The sequence below is a fragment of the Rhamphochromis sp. 'chilingali' genome (assembly GCF_963969265.1).
Source record: "Rhamphochromis sp. 'chilingali' genome assembly, chromosome: 18".
Lineage (NCBI taxonomy): Eukaryota > Metazoa > Chordata > Actinopteri > Cichliformes > Cichlidae > Rhamphochromis > Rhamphochromis sp. 'chilingali'.
In genome coordinates this window covers 30799085-30816186 of record NC_137945.1, presented here as the reverse complement: position 1 = coordinate 30816186, position 17102 = coordinate 30799085, and the positions used below count along the sequence as shown (strand labels likewise).

The following is a 17102-nucleotide window of genomic DNA, read 5'->3' as shown; positions in this document are numbered from 1 at the left end:
TGTTTAAATGTGTCAGGACAGCCAGGCCTTCATTTGTTTGTATCTAATGTACGAATGAATTTAGGCATGAAAATATTCGATAAATGGTATTTGTGCATGGTTGATTTGCCAGTTCCTGTATATGGACTGTTAGGAAAAGAGGGTCTGAAAGTCCCAAAATAAGATAAAATAAGAAAGTTACCTGAGCGAAAAAGAAAAGTAAATACAGACAGAGAAGCATAGAATTTGTGAGATAAATATTAAACAAACACAGACATAAAAAACGATGACACTCTTTCTGGAGATTGATGAGCATTCAGTTTTTATTATTTGTCCCACACGTGAATGAATTTGAACAAATGGCCAATTACAAAGACAAAAAACTGCGATATTAAATAATGATATAAAATATGACTTAATGGATGTACAACTGACAACAGAAACAAACACACAAACAAACAGCAATAGGTTTCCTACGTCAGAAATGACTTGTAAAGTGAAAATATACTGTGTTCAACTCATCAGACCAGAATGTCTTCACTTTTAGTTGTGCTCTTCATCTTCATCTTCACGTCCTTATCCGTCCAGCCCCATCAGCAGTTCATCAGTCTGCTTTCCAAACTGCTGATATATCAGTGTTATGATGTAACTGCTTTGCAACGGAGTCTCCAAACTGGGTCATGCCATAAAAGACCTCTACACATATACAGTTTCCATCTGCAAATTGTGCTGTCTACAAAGGTAAAATTTCCTATGGCAGCAGAGCTGACTGCACTTCTGACTGCATGCTGCCACGCTGCTGCTCTGCCAGTCAGTCTTCAACGTTCTGATTCCTCTGAATGATTTTGTTTGAATGGAGGGATGAAGCCTACCTCTAATCGAGACTACTCAACACCTTGTTAGGTGCTTCGAGGCACAGACAAGCCTGTGCAAGAAGCTGACAATTCACAACACCCTCAACATGTCCCAAACCTACTGAGCAGCAGTGACCGCAGGGTCAGGTAGCATCATTCGCCTCAGCATCTTAGTAAAGTGTCTGTGGATCACAAGGACTATATTAATTACAAAGTCTGTGGTTCAATGCATGTGGTGCATGCACCATCTGTTTGTAAATGTGACTCACCAAATGTACAGCTGTTAGTGCAAAAGCAGCGTTTAGTCTAGATTTTAAAAGTGGTGTATAAACACCGCTGCATTCACCCTTTGGCTTCACTGTCGCAGTCATGGCTGGACCAAAAACAGCAAACATATCAGATGGTGATTGAGAAATAATTATAACGCTACAAACTGGAGCAATACTTAGTGCTGTAGATCTATTAGTTGCACTGACAGCACGATGGAGTCACAACATCTGAGCACTAATGTTTACAGCTTTAAATATTTTAACAGCAGTAGTAGATTTTATAATAGGGCCAAATGCCTGCATAAGGTATTTGTGTCCATACTAAGGTCTTTGTATAAGGAAGACACTATTAAAAAAGAGATACAAAATTCCTTAACGGTCTTTACCGGACATCAGGACATAGACCTGAGAGACAGTTCTATTAAAAATGACCCAGAAGGCCCCAACAGCACAAACATGTAGAGAGGTCCAATTCATTTACTTCAGTTATAGATGAGGGCTATGAGCCATGCCTCTAATTTGAAGCCTTTCCAGGATCTAGATGGATGAGTTAACAGTTGTTATAAAGGGAAAAACAACAGTGGGAGTATTGGAATACAACACTGCTAGTATCAGAAGCGAAACATTTGAAGTTGTCTAAGGTAAAGCTGGCAATGTGTACTGATTGTAGGATGTACAGCAGCTGTTGTAGTGATCTAAAAATAATAATAATACAGAACCGCTGGTTGTAGCTGATAGCAGTTATGGCAGTTTTGGTGGTTGGAGTAACTATTGTGACAGCAATGAGAACAATGCAAGACAGACAGTGCCAGTAGTGTAAAGCACAGTTTGGCTTAGCTGTAGAATCAGAAGTAGCATGTGTAGCAATTATAATACCCGTAGTAGCAGAACTAATTTTAGTATCAACATTAACAACAATTATATTTGCAGTAGAACATGACTGCTATAGGACTTTTATATCAGTGCTGATATTTAGTAATTAAAAAAGCCAATATTTCATTACATTGGAAAATTTGAAACATAAGCAGATAAGCACGACATGCTCGGATGCGTTGGGTGTTGTTTCTGGTGTTCCAAACTTGCTGCACAGTTCCTTCCATCCTACTCTTGAACTGGTTGAAGATCGTTTTTTTCATCTGTTCTTTTTTTATTGTGATAACCAATAAAATTGGATGAGCAGTATTATTGTTATTATTGTTGGCTGGGAAAGAACAATCTCATCCTGAGGCATCAAGCACTGGTAAATTGTAAAGTGCCATTCATTTAAAATTCAGTCGTGTGAGGTGTCCTTTGGTATCAGAGCCTTCATGCACCTTTTGCAGCAATAGTAGATTCTAGAAGTTAAGATTTATCTCTATAGAAGCAAAAAGTTCTTATTTTGATGGTCAGTTGAAGTTTTTGTGCCCTGTTTGGACTTCTGTGTTTTGTCTGTTTTCAGTCATTGATTTACTTCATTTTTTTTCTTTTGCCTTCACTTCATATACTGCAAAACTACTTGGTTTGATTTACAAAGTGAGAGTTCTGTGGTTAGCGTTGGAGTAAAAAACATCCACTGAAAAATTCCACTCACCAAGTGTGTTTACATGGGACATTAGGGGATCTTTTACAAGCATCCATGTGATATTTCTTAAACATGTGTCATCATGCTGAATCAAAAAGAAGTATTGGTTTCTGTGAGACACCAACAACTTTTACATGCAGCAGAATTTGATTCTCTGGAAATGAGAACACATTATAACAGCAGTAGTAAGGTGTTTAGTATTTAGTACACTATCAATAAGCAAGAGCAGAGATATTGGAACTAGAGTAATGATAACAGAAGTAACATGGCTGTATTAGTAGCAGCAGTTGTATTAACAGTGTGTGTCAGCAGTAAAATTATTAGGCTGCTATTCAAGGTTTTTGAAATATTGGTTTGAGCTTTGATTGCTAACAATGGGACGCTGCCTTCTCGGTGCTGCAGAATTTGAGGAAGAACAAGAGAAATACACGAGACGAAGCAGAGGGAGGACACAGCGAGCAAAGGCTCGTGGTGCTACAAGAAGTGGACGTTTGCTGTTCCTTTCAGCAAATGATGTACCTCACTGCCACTGGCCAGTGCAAACAAGGCACTCAGATAGTATACTAGTACACACACACACACACACACACACCTCCTATGTAAATACAAGATTGTGCACTGGTGTGAGAGACGGAGATGGATAGAAGCATGTGATGTTACACAAAACATACCCCAAGTCTTTACTTCAAAACCAGTTTGGAAAAAAAAACCCTGCACTGTTTTACCTGTGAAGAAGAACAATACTGCCCTCTAGTGCCGGGAGAACGTATAACATTGGGAACACTGCAGATGATTTCATCCCACCCACTCCAACAAGATAACAAGTGGCTTCTCTCTTTCTTTTTCTGTCTGCCTTTTACGTGTCTGTCTCTGTGTCACCTGGACAGAATGGATGATAAAGACTTCCTAGGATGGCCTGGCTGTGTCTACACCATAAAACTGTCATGGACCACTTGGTTAATTCCTTGGCCAAGGCAAGAGCAGAGTAGGAGGAATGTTATAAGTGCAGTCTATCAGCCAAGGTTGGGCAAAAATGATTAGGCTGATCTTGATTAAACTCGTTGGGTAAAGGAAGAACCTGTGAAGTGTTGTTAGGGATCCATGTCTCTTTAAATGGTCTTTGGGTCAGTGCTCTCCAAATATCTGTTGACTTTTATGCATGTCATTCTTGTCACTGGTCACTTATACCCACGTAGGGTTTGGCTTGAGTTCTGTTTTAGCCACATGTTTAATAGGCATATTTTCAGAAACTAGAATATTTGAAATTACAAATCCTAAATGTTGGTGTAACCCTGGAGAGTTACTAAGGGGTTTTAGTGTGTTATGAGTGATGTTAGTATTTTGAGTTCACTGTTAAGTTTTATTAAGTTAAATTATTTTGTTGAGAATTAATAAAATAGAAGATGTCTATAATGTCCTGATGGTCCTTGAAGTATACAGGGGGAAGTACCGCCTCCTGCCGTTCACTGCATAGCAGTTACGGATATCAGGAGAGAGGGAGAGGAAGAAAAGTCCGTTTTTTCCAAGTGAAAAGCGTGGTTGTTTTTATTTAGTCGGATTGTACGGTGGAAATAAACTATCTGGAAATTGTTGTTAACCAGAAAGGAGTTTGTTACTGCTCGGATTCTTCTGGGTGAGTTAATTTGTTGTGAACAAGAATATTGTGAGTTTAAGCCACTAACGATGACATGCTAGCGGCTATCGCGGCTATTGCGATTAGCCATGTGGCTGTACATGTGTGATTGTGAGGATTATACTGTATGTTAGAGTTTGTTAGCTTCCTATGACGATGCATGTAAAGATTGTAAGTCATATGTATGCTGTAGATGTTGATATGTTCCTATATCAATCCTTAATTGTGTTCATTGTGAGGTGAATACAGTTTAAAGAAAATGGGGTTATGTTTCTTTGTAGTTGTGCTACAATGCTTCACCATCGCCATTTTGAAGCTCCAGGAGAGCCCATTTTATTGGTTACTTTGGTAAGAAGTTATCATTGTCTATGTTTTGGAATATTCTGTCGTTCTTTCTGTATACTGGAAAGGTAAAATGCAAATTTGTTAGTATGTATGAACGAAACATAAGAAAGGATATATGTATAAATGACTAAATATAGATTTTTGAATGTTATTCTGACTGTGTTATACAGGTCAGGTTTTTTACTTGGGCGTACAGTTCAGTGATGATCCAGTCCAAAGATGGCGAGCCACCCCTCCAGGACCCTTGAGATGATTGCTCTAGGAAGAGAACTAAATTCTTTGGACGAACTGTGAACTGTACAAACTCTACTTAAGTGGTAGGACAGATTTGCACGTCATTCCTCCTTTGCACATCCTGCAAAGAGAATCCTCATTGCTGGACTCACACTTAAGGGTGTCGGCTGACACGAGAGAGAGAGACTGAGTCAAATCCCCCGGGGTTGTGTGTGTTTTGTTTATTATTTTCCATGACTTGGGCCCAATTTTTCCTTTCATGTACTGTTATTGTTTTCATTGTATGTATGTAAGATTCTTTAATTGTGAATACAAATTGATCAAACCAAGTTCTCAGAGCGTTTCATTAGTCATCCACTGCTCCAGTAGTCGAACCTCAGCTATTGGCCCAACACACAGGTAACCATTTAAATCTGTATCCCAAGTGTTGAAAGGGGTGTTACAGAAAATTGGCGAGCCAGCCAGGAGCAGGTGGCAGACTATTGACGCTTTGTTTTCATTTTTTCTCCTTTTTGGGCAAAAATTCTTATCTTCAGTCATTATAACAGTAATTTGCCAAATTGGTGACATGGAGGTAGTGACACGTGAGCTGGTAAAGATCCCTAACTCTGTCATGGTTGAAGGGTTAACCTGGACTGAGGTGGACAATGAAGTACAGAGCTATTTAGAGACTCATGGTTCTATTAACCGTGTCCTGCGTATAGATGAACCAAACTCAGAGTTCCATAACAATGCAATTGTTGAGTTCACTTTTGGTACTGCGTTGCAAACGCTTGCTCCTTTGTTGCCATTTAAATACAAAAGCCCCACTCGGCCTGATGTGACTTTCCACGTGTGTGCGCTTGCTAGTGTCTATACCCCTGTGGTTAGCAATAGTGCTACTGAGAGTTACATGTCTGAGTTGCAAAACATTGCTAAGTTAACAGGGAAGTCATTTCAGCTTCTTTTGCAAGATGAACTAACTAAGTTGAGCTCTACAGTTGCAGCCACAGTAGAAAATGCCCCTGTGGACAGGAGTCAACATGAGGGAAGTCAGGCACCTAATTTCAGCTCGGCCTCATTACCGCAAGGTGCAATGCAATCTAGAATTGCTCCTGATACCACTATTCAGGGTGCTGCACTACGCTCAGCTCCAGAGATACAAAACCTGACCAAAGAGCAACATCCGAGAATACCACCAGTGACGGTGAGTTCATGCCCAGATCTAAGCCCCAGTGATCTCAACCCCCCTGAGATACAAAAGGTCGTTGTGGAGCATATTGTGCGAAATGAGGAGGCACCGCCACACCATTATGCTGCCTCACGCCTTCGAGTCTTTTCAGGCCGATTGCCACGGCCAAATAATGAAACGGATTATGAGACCTGGCGCTCTAGTGTGGAACTTCTTTTAACAGACCCAGCATTGTCTGATTTAAGTCGCTCCAGGAAGATTGTTGACAGCTTGTTGCCCCCTGCTTCAGATTTCATTAGGCATCTTGATTCACAAGCTTTACCTTCTGCATATTTGCAGCTTCTTGACTCAGCTTATGGTGCTGTGGAGGATGGAGATTAGCTGTTTGCTAAGTTTATGGGTACTCTGCAGAATGCTGGTGAGAAACCATCAAACTACCTTCACAGACTCCAAGTTGTGCTTAACACTGCTACAAGGAGAGGAGGGGCCTCTGCTGATGAGTTTGATAGGCAGTTGTTGAAGCAGTTTTGTAGAGGCTGCTGGGATAACTCCTTAATAGCAGAGCTCCAGCTTGAACAAAAAATTAAAAACCCTCCTAGTTTTGCTGAATTATTGCTCCTGTTGCGTACTGAGGAAGACAAGCATGCTAACAAGGCAGTACGTATGAAAAAGCACCTTGGTACTTCCAGGCAACAGCCAGCCCCACCCAAACAGCATGTTTGGTCTCAACTGCAAACTGCCTGTGTTTGCTCTGAGTCTAAGGCTGTGGCAGAAACCAATCTCCTGAAGAAACAAGTTATTGAGTTACAGGCTCAAATGGCTCAGTTAACCCCCCACAGGAAAAGCAGGGGTAAGAACGCAAACTCAAATGCAAAGGTGACTGTGCAGACCAACCCTGCTCCTGAGCAGCCCTTGGCAGTGCCTGTTCCAGAGCACCAGCCACCTCCCAGGCCACGCCCGTGGTACTGCTTTCGGTGTGGAGAGGATGGCCATGTAGCCTTGAGATGCAGTAATGAGGCTAACCCCGTGCTAGTAGCAGCAAAAAGGAAGCAATTTCAAAGAAAACGGCAGGAGTGGGAGACGCAGAATGGCTCTGTGGATCCACACCATTTAAACTGACAGCAACTCCTGTTGTGGGACAGACAGGAGTTCAGTCTAACACTAGTCCCTCTACCTCCAAGCAAAAAGGCAAAAGACAGCCAAAATGTCAGCCATGTGGGCTGCCACAGAGGTTAGTTGGAAGCAAATGCACTGCTGAAGTGTGTGTTGCAGAGAAAAGGGTAAACTGTCTTTTAGACTCTGGATCTCAAGTTACAACGATCCCCTTGTCCTTCTATGAAAGCAACCTGAGGGACCAAGAAATTAAATCATTAGATGATTTGTTGGAGGTTGAAGGAGCTAATGGACAGCAAGTTCCATATTTTGGCTATGTGGAAATAGATATCACTTTTCCTAAAGAGTTTGTAGGAGAGGAGATTGAGATTTCTACTTTGGCCCTTGTGGTTCCAAACATGAGAGAAAATGCCCAAGAGCAAATTCTCATTGGCACCAATACACTAGACGTGTTGTACTCAAGTGTTGCTACTCACATGAATGAATTTGGCCTACCTGTCCAGTATGGCTACCGAGCAGTCCTCAAAGCCTTGGAGCTTAGGCACAGACAGCAACCCAATGGCAAGCTGGGCCAAGTAAAACTGTCTGGGGGGAAATCTGAGACGATTCCTGCTGGACGGACTGTTGCTTTAGAAGGGGTAGCCCTTGTTGGGAGCTCCTTTAATGAAAAGTGGGCCTTGGTAGAGCAACCAACAACACCCTCCTTGCCTGGTGGCCTACTGGTAGCAAATTGTTTAATCACATTGCCTAAGAAAAGGGCGAGCACATTGGCAGTGATAGTCAAAAATGAAACCGCCCATGATGTAACAATCGCACCAAAAACAGTGATCGCTGAACTCAGTGCTGTTCAACAAATAGTAGCACATAAGTCTGACACAAATGTACCTGACTCTGTCAAAGACAAGAACAATTCTAGTCCAGATTTACAGTTTGACTTTGGAGATTCTCCTTTGTCAGCTGACTGGAAGGAAAGAGTAACACAAACATTGAAGTCAATGCCAGAAGTGTTTGCTCACCATGACCTCGACTTTGGTCATGTAGGTCAGGTCAAGCATCACATCAGACTTCACGACCAGACACCTTTTAAGCAGAGAGCCCGGCCAATACACCCACAGGATGTTGATGCCGTGAGGAAACATTTAAGGGAGCTGTTGGATGCAGGCGTGATTCGCGAATCTGAGTCTCCTTTTGCGTCCCCTATTGTGGTGGTCCGGAAGCGTGATGACTCCATCCGTCTCTGCATCGATTACCGCAAATTGAACTCACAGACAACCAAGGACGCCTATGCCCTTCCCAATCTTGAAGAGGCTTTTTCAGCTCTCACAGGCTCAAAGTGGTTTTCGGTTTTAGACTTGAAATCCGGCTATTACCAAATTGAAATGGAGGAGGCCGATAAGGAGAAGACCGCGTTCGTGTGTCCCTTGGGATTTTATGAATTTAATAGAATGCCGCAAGGAGTCACAAATGCCCCCAGCACCTTCCAGCGCTGCATGGAGCGTTGCATGGGTGATCTGAACCTGAAAGAGGTGTTAGTTTTTATTGATGACCTTATCATTTTTTCAGACACAGTTGAAGAGCACGAGAGGCGCCTTCTGCATGTTCTGAATCGCCTGAAGGAATATGGTCTCAAACTTTCACCAGAGAAGTGTAAGTTCTTTCAGTCTTCTGTCCGATATCTAGGCCATATTGTTTCCCAGAACGGAGTTGAGACTGATCCAGAGAAAACTAGTGCCCTGAAAACCTGGCCAAAGCCATCTAACCTAAAAGAACTGAGGTCCTTCCTTGGGTTCAGCGGTTACTATCGCAGGTTTATTCAGGATTTCTCCAGAATTGTGAAGCCGCTGAATGAGCTAACAGCTGGATATCCTCCAACCTGCAAGAACAAGGAAAGAAAGGCCAATGTCAAGTACCGCAATCCTAAAGAGCCATTTGGTGAGCGCTGGACTGCTTCTTGTCAACAGGCTTTTGACACCATAATCGAGAGGCTCACTTCAGCACCTGTCTTGGGTTTTGCTAATCCTAAACTTCCCTACCTGCTCCACACAGATGCGAGTACGACTGGGTTAGGTGCAGCCTTATACCAAGAGCAAGATGGTGAGCTTAAGGCTATAGCATTTGCAAGCAGAGGGTTGTCTAGAAGTGAAGCTAAGTATCCAGCACATAAGTTGGAGTTCCTAGCCCTTAAGTGGGCTGTCACAGAAAAGTTTAGTGACTACCTTTATGGGGCTGGTTTCACTGTGGTCACCGATAGCAACCCCCTTACATACATTCTAACCTCTGCCAAGCTTGACGCGACTAGTTATAGATGGCTGTCTGCTCTCTCCACCTACTCATTCAAGCTGCAGTATAGGGCTGGAAAACAGAATGTGGACGCAGATGCATTATCACGAAGGCCACATGGTGGACTCATAGATGATCATATCTCAGTGAAAGAGAAGGAAAGGATCTGTAAGTTCACTGCCAACCATCTATCAGAAACGGAAACTTCAGAGGTCATTCAACCAGAGGTGATCAAAGCCATCTGTGAGCGGCATGACATCTATTTTGCTGGTGAAGGTTCTGAGTGCTCTGATCACTCAGTTGCTTTGGTTGAGTCCATAGCACTCAGTCCTGAAGCCCTGCCACCTTGCTTCCAAGGGAATGACAGTCATGGGCTGCCAGTTATCCCCTTTTTCTCATTTGCTGAAATCTCAGAGAAACGGCAAGCAGACGCAAGCATCAGGGAAATAATTACTCAATTGGAAAGTGGTGAGACACCTCCACCTCAAGTGAGAAAGGAGCTCCCTGAGTATGGACTCTTGTTAAGAGAATGGAACCGGCTAGAGCTCAAAAATGGAGTCTTGTTTCGCAAGAGACAGGGAGTGATGGGAGTGACTCATCAACTTGTCTTACCAAGAGAACTGAGAGATATGGTACTTGAAAGTCTACACGACGACATGGGCCATCTTGGTGTTGAACGCACCCTTGATCTAGTGAGAGCTAGATTTTATTGGCCTAAAATGTCCTCAGTGGTTGAAGAAAAGATTAAGACTTGTGATCGCTGCGTAAAAAGAAAAACTCCACCAGAGAGAGCAGCCCCAATGGTTTCAATAGCGACCACCAGACCATTGGAATTAGTCTGCATGGACTTTGAGTGTGGAACCAGATCAAAGTAATACCAAGGACATATTAGTAATAACGGATCATTTTACTAAGTATGCCCTCGCAATACCAACGCCAAACCAAAAGGCGACTACCGTGGCTAAGTGTCTGTGGGAACATTTTATATCACATTATGGGTTCCCTGAAAAACTCCATAGTGATCAGGGCCCCGATTTTGAGTCCCGTACCATTAAGGAGCTGTGTGAAATGGCAGGAATCCGGAAGACACGGACAACCCCGTACCATCGAAGGGGTAACCCTGTTGAGCGTTTTAACAGAACGCTGCTGCAGATGCTAGGCACTCTAAATAATAAGGACAAGTCACGTTGGAGGGACTATGTTAAGCCTCTTGTGCATGCATACAACTGCACAAAGCATGAAGCCACAGGGTTTGCACCTTATGAGCTTATGTTCGGGAGACAACCAAGACTCCCTGTGGACTTAGCTTTCGGGCTTCCTGTTGATCCTCTGCCATTGTCTCATTCACAGTATGTGCAAGGCCTGAAGAACCGCCTGAAAGAGAGTTATGAGCTTTCAAGCAGAAATGCTAAGAAATCTGCAGATTGTAACAAAACTAGGTTCGACCAGAGAGTTACAGGGTCTAGCCTTGAACCAGGGGATCGAGTGCTAGTTCGAAATGTGAGACTGAGGGGAAAGCACAAGCTAGCAGACAAATGGGAGGCAGATGTGTATGTAGTTGTGTCACATGCTAATGACCTTCCCGTGTATACAGTGCGTCCTGAGGCTGGAAATGGTCCTTTGCGCACTTTACACAGGGACCTCCTGTTGCCCTGTGGGTTTCTGCCCGTAAGTGCTCCTGAAACCCCAGTACTGCCAACAGTGCGAAGGTCAAGAACCCGTCAAAACCCAGGTTATGTAAACGAATGCTTTGATGATGTCATGTCAGACGAAGAAGAAGTGTATCCTTCAAGGATTGTACTTTTGGATCCAGCTGCCTCCAACCTAATGCCCAAGGTTGATCACGTTTCATCCGACATTCCACCAGAGCAGCACGCTACTGACAATGTGATCCCTCTTAGCAGAGTGGTTGTTCCCGGAGCAGTTTCAGATGAAATTGAGGTGGAAATTCCCATAGAAGCAGGGGAGGAGTCCCCAGCCACAAGCTCACCTCAGGTCAGCTTTCTTGACCGTGAAGAACCAGGAAGAACTGGAGGTGATGAAAGTGAATCTTCTGGGAAGATTGGTGAGATTTCAGTGCCCCTCATTTCACCTGTTGGGCAATCTCAGCTGCTTGACATTGAAGGTACACAAGATGTTCCTGAAACTGATGACATAGCTAATTTAACCCACATAAAAGAGCCATCAGAGGGGTTAGATGAGGCCGTCAGATGTTCAAACAGGCAGCGAAGTCGACCAAAGAGACTCCATTATGCTGAACTTGGAAACCCTTTAATAGAGGTGGTTCAGTCACTTTTTCATGGTCTGGGTGCTGCTATAATAAGGTCAATGGATGCTGCAGAACCGTTGTGGTACAATCAAACCACCATCCCTCCTGTCGATCCAGTAACAACACAGCCGCAGAGAAGGTGCACGGGGACGTGCCACCCTTCAGTGGGGGAGGGTGTAACCCTGGAGAGTTACTAAGGGGTTTTAGTGTGTTATGAGTGATGTTAGTATTTTGAGTTCACTGTTAAGTTTTATTAAGTTAAATTATTTTGTTGAGAATTAATAAAATAGAAGATGTCTATAATGTCCTGATGGTCCTTGAAGTATACAGGGGGAAGTACCGCCTCCTGCCGTTCACTGCATAGCAGTTACGGATATCAGGAGAGAGGGAGAGGAAGAAAAGTCCGTTTTTTCCAAGTGAAAAGCGTGGTTGTTTTTATTCAGTCGGATTGTACGGTGGAAATAAACTATCTGGAAATTGTTGTTAACCAGAAAGGAGTTTGTTACTGCTCGGATTCTTCTGGGTGAGTTAATTTGTTGTGAACAAGAATATTGTGAGTTTAAGCCACTAACGATGACATGCTAGCGGCTATCGCGGCTATTGCTATTAGCCATGTGGCTGTACATGTGTGATTGTGAGGATTATACTGTATGTTAGAGTTTGTTAGCTTCCTATGACGATGCATGTAAAGATTGTAAGTCATATGTATGCTGTAGATGTTGATATGTTCCTATATCAATCCTTAATTGTGTTCATTGTGAGGTGAATACAGTTTAAAGAAAATGGGGTTATGTTTCTTTGTAGTTGTGCTACAATGCTTCACCATCGCCATTTTGAAGCTCCAGGAGAGCCCATTTTATTGGTTACTTTGGTAAGAAGTTATCATTGTCTATGTTTTGGAATATTCTGTCGTTCTTTCTGTATACTGGAAAGGTAAAATGCAAATTTGTTAGTATGTATGAACGAAACATAAGAAAGGATATATGTATAAATGACTAAATATAGATTTTTGAATGTTATTCTGACTGTGTTATACAGGTCAGGTTTTTTACTTGGGCGTACAGTTCAGTGATGATCCAGTCCAAAGATGGCGAGCCACCCCTCCAGGACCCTTGAGATGATTGCTCTAGGAAGAGAACTAAATTCTTTGGACGAACTGTGAACTGTACAAACTCTACTTAAGTGGTAGGACAGATTTGCACGTCATTCCTCCTTTGCACATCCTGCAAAGAGAATCCTCATTGCTGGACTCACACTTAAGGGTGTCGGCTGACACGAGAGAGAGAGACTGAGTCAAATCCCCCGGGGTTGTGTGTGTTTTGTTTATTATTTTCCGTGACTTGGGCCCAATTTTTCCTTTCATGTACTGTTATTGTTTTCATTGTATGTATGTAAGATTCTTTAATTGTGAATACAAATTGATCAAACCAAGTTCTCAGAGCGTTTCATTAGTCATCCACTGCTCCAGTAGTCGAACCTCAGCTATTGGCCCAACACACAGGTAACCATTTAAATCTGTATCCCAAGTGTTGAAAGGGGTGTTACATTGGCATGAAAATTTTTCAGTTAAAAGCTTTTCTAATTCAATTAATGTAATTAATGTAGTCCTTTTGTATCTTCATCTCACTGATCTGGCTGCTGTTCACCAAAAACAAAGAAACGTGCTTCACTTTATTATGTACAGTATACTAGACTGCTTAGATTGATTTTTTTCCAATGGGTGGTGAAACAAAATATCGACATCCCCTTGGAGCCACGGTGGAGGCTGATACAGACAATGTTTTATTAATCTAAAGCATCATGTTAAATGGCTGCTGAAAGGCACTCTGGGAAACACTTCTGCTGGAGTAGATGTGTCAAGGTTGAGGGGGAAAATCATTATCTGCCATTATCACAAAGCAAGTCCTGGAATACATTTGGCATCACAAATTAATTAATGATAGCTAGTAGCATGCAGGTTCTTAAACATTCATCTTAGTGTGTTTTTAACATTATGCGAGCCCTTCCGAGTCTCATCGCTCCCACACTATCCATGTTTCCTTGTAAGTACAAGAAAACTCACCTGTCTAGGAGGCTGCGGTGCAGAGGCACTAAACAGCAGGAATTAGATTTGTGTAATAAGTTTACATGTCTCTAAAGATATAAGGTAAGCATTTTAATAAATTCAAATGTGCCTGCTTACCTCTGTGATATACACACCGTTTGGGACCTTTTTTCCCTTAAAGGGAGCCATTCTGCTTTTTATTTTCCATCATATATATATGATGGAAAATATATCCTGTGGTGGATGCTTATAGTAACATGGCTGTAGTTTGTGATACTGAAGTCTTTAATTCACTTCAGTTTAATGTTATTTATACAGCGCCAAATCACAACAACAGTCGCCTCAAGGCACTTTATATTGTAAGGTAAACCCCCTCAATTTTATCCCACAACTTAGACATTCACATTACTCACACTCTCATTACACATACATATAGGATCTTGGGGGTGGGCACGATACACGGAATCCAAAGTACCATCAGGGTGTACACCCCACCCCTGGCGTCGTTGCCCACCTCTCAATGTTAAATACACGTAGACATTGAGGGCTAGCAGGAGGGACCATGCGCTTACCTGCTGCTCTCTGGCAGGTAGCTCCATGCCCTCCTGGGTTTTAATTGCACCTTAGAACACACATGCATCAACACTACAATGAGCGGGTGGAGGGAGGTTTGGAGTCTTCTCACACCCCCATTCTCTGCGACCTGCTGGAGCGGGGGGGCTAGGAGGAGGAGTTGGCCGTCCGACTGCGGTCTGGAGTGTGGGGCCTCCCTGCTGCTGCGGAGTCGGGGCGGTCTGCCTCCCCCCACCGCAGGGAAAAGGGTAACACCACCTGGGTCTGGGTGCAGTTCCCCCCTCCAGGGGCAAGGGTACCTAGACCCGGTTTGTAGAGTACGCTTGGGGAGTGTGATCGTGTGTACAGCGTCTCTTTATGTCTGTCTCCACGTTGGTTGAGTGTGGAGTAAGTGCATATGAGAGCATGAGGGTGGGAATGGATGTTTGTATCTGTGTGTGCCTGTATGTCTGTGTCTATATGTCAGGTTGGGTGTCAGGCGCCACCTCTCTGGGGACATCTCAGGCCCTCCAAGGTTTGGAGGCCTATCTCCCCCTACCACCACTTCCCCTGCCAGTGGCGGACTCCCTCAGACGTCGGTGCGTTGGTGGTTCTTTGTGTCTGGGGATGGGCGTCCAGGTACACACCTGCTCACTCCTTGGCGGCCGCTTATCAGGGCCTGGAGCCTGGGGCTCGCTCGGGCCACTTCGGAGGTGGGGTGCCCCCGGCCTCTCGGCCTGGGGCTCGGTCACTCAGGCACGGCTGGCTGCCGGCGGAGCTCACGGGCGCGTCACTGCAACCCCCCCTGGTTTCGGCTCCGCGGCTGCTGAGTGAGCCCTCATCTGGGACTCTCCTCAGCTCTTTCTGGGACAGTGGCGCGGCTGCCCCTCTGTTGGTCTTCCTTGGTCTCTTGTGTTCTGGGGGCCTCTGGATGTCTGGAGTTTTGATCTCCTCCATACCTGCTTCATGCCCTGGAGGACGGGGCTGTGGCCCCCCCACACCCTCTAGCAGATTATTACATGAAGGAACCTTTAAAAAAACAAAAAACAAGCGCGTCCATGCTCACAGGTGTACACACGGGTGATCACACCCACAAACTACACCCTTTTTGGCTCCTACCTCAAAGCACACTGTGTTCTGTTGATCTTATGTGCTGCACAATAATGTTTAATATTTAGTATTTACTGTCATATTCCCATATATCATTGTGATGTTGTTTATTCTATTACTCTTGTTCTCTTCTGCTTGTTTTCTTTTTTCTTTCTCAGCAGGTGACCCAGGTGATTGATAGATGCATTTTTTTTTCTTTTTTTCTTCTTTTTTTTTCTTTTTCTGCTCATTCTGTTGGTTTTTGGTTTTTGCCCTTCTCCCCCGTCCCTCTTCTCAGCTGTTTCTCTTTCCCTCTTTCTTTCTCCCCTTCTTTCCCCCAGTCAAGTCTGTCCCATGTTCAGTAAGTGAAAATAAAATAAACAATAAAAGGTGAATCAAATGGACCATTACGGCAAGGCTGGGATGGTCAATTTGGTAAAGTAAATCCGTTGGGCATCTTTCTTTGCCTTTAGACAACAATTCTGATGGCAAAAGAGCCAAACGGGACAGGCAGAAAGAAAAAAAAAAAAAAAAAAAAAAAAAGGTAAACCCTACAATATGCATACAGAGAAAAACCCAACAATCATATGAGCTCCTATGAGCAAGCACTTTGGCGATAGTGGGAAGGAAAAACTCCCTTTTAACAGGAAGAAACCTCCAGCAGAACCAGGCTCAGGGAGGGGCGGGGCGGGGCCATCTGCTGTGATTGGTTGGGGTGAGAGAAGGAAGACAGGATAAAGACATGCTGTGGAAGAGAGACAGAGATTAATAAGAAGTATGATTCAGTGCAGAGAGGTCTGTTAATACATAGTGACTGAAGAAGAAATACTCAATGCATCATGGGAATCCCCTTTACAATAATGTATCTTATCCTATTTTACCTTATCTGTCTAACCACAGCAGTCTACACACAATTTGCTTATTTCTTCCACTCAAACTCTTCTCTTTAAAAGTATGTGATATTAATGACAAATGCACAATAACCAGTAATTAATGGGTCTGAATGTGCCTTACGTACAATACATACAATGCAATGCCTACCATGTACATTTCTCCTGACACTTGCTTTAAATCTGATCTACAGTTATTTGTTTTACAGGGGCTGCATTTGGAAAACCAGCACATAATAACAAGCGCAGTTCAAACATTTTAGATTCCAGGCGTAATTAACTGTATAAGTTCATTTAATTTTCCCCTGCATGAAATAATTAAACTGGGAGCATCGAGATCATCACCCCCATGACACCTGCTGGGTTGTGTTGCTTTTTAATTGACTGCTGCCTGTACATTAATTGCCTCGTATGGTCAGCTGATAAATTAATGATAATCAGCCATATGGTGTGAAATTGTAATTACAACAATATAGAAGATGTCAGCAAGCCCACTTCCATACACACTACACTATGTTTAGACATCTTTGTGGGAACCTAAAATTGGCGTTTCTGAGCTTATGATTAGGTTGTGTTTGGGTTTAGGCATTTGTTTTGGAAGGTTAGGGAAAGCATTATGTCAGTTAGATGCCCTCACGGAGATATGAAAATGACTGTGTGTGTGTACCGAATAGTTTAGTGCCATAGCACGTTTTTGCTTGTTGTCTCTGAGTCAGAATTAAACATGGAGAAGCAGTATTTCATTTTTATGCTCTACATATTTGGAACAAATTCCCATAAAAATTGAAGTCGGGCTCTCAGGGCTGCAGATTTTTGCAT

General features: G+C 43.2%; 1 long non-coding RNA gene across 1 annotated transcript; it reads left to right on the top strand.

The window, feature by feature from the left end:
- The first annotated feature begins 10575 nt into the window (after positions 1-10575).
- LOC308386058 lies at positions 10576-13234 on the top strand. The gene is made up of 3 exons (XR_013969704.1): positions 10576-12231; positions 12513-12579; positions 12747-13234. It is a non-coding gene; the product is annotated as an uncharacterized lncRNA (long non-coding RNA).
- The last annotated feature ends 3868 nt before the right edge of the window (positions 13235-17102 follow it).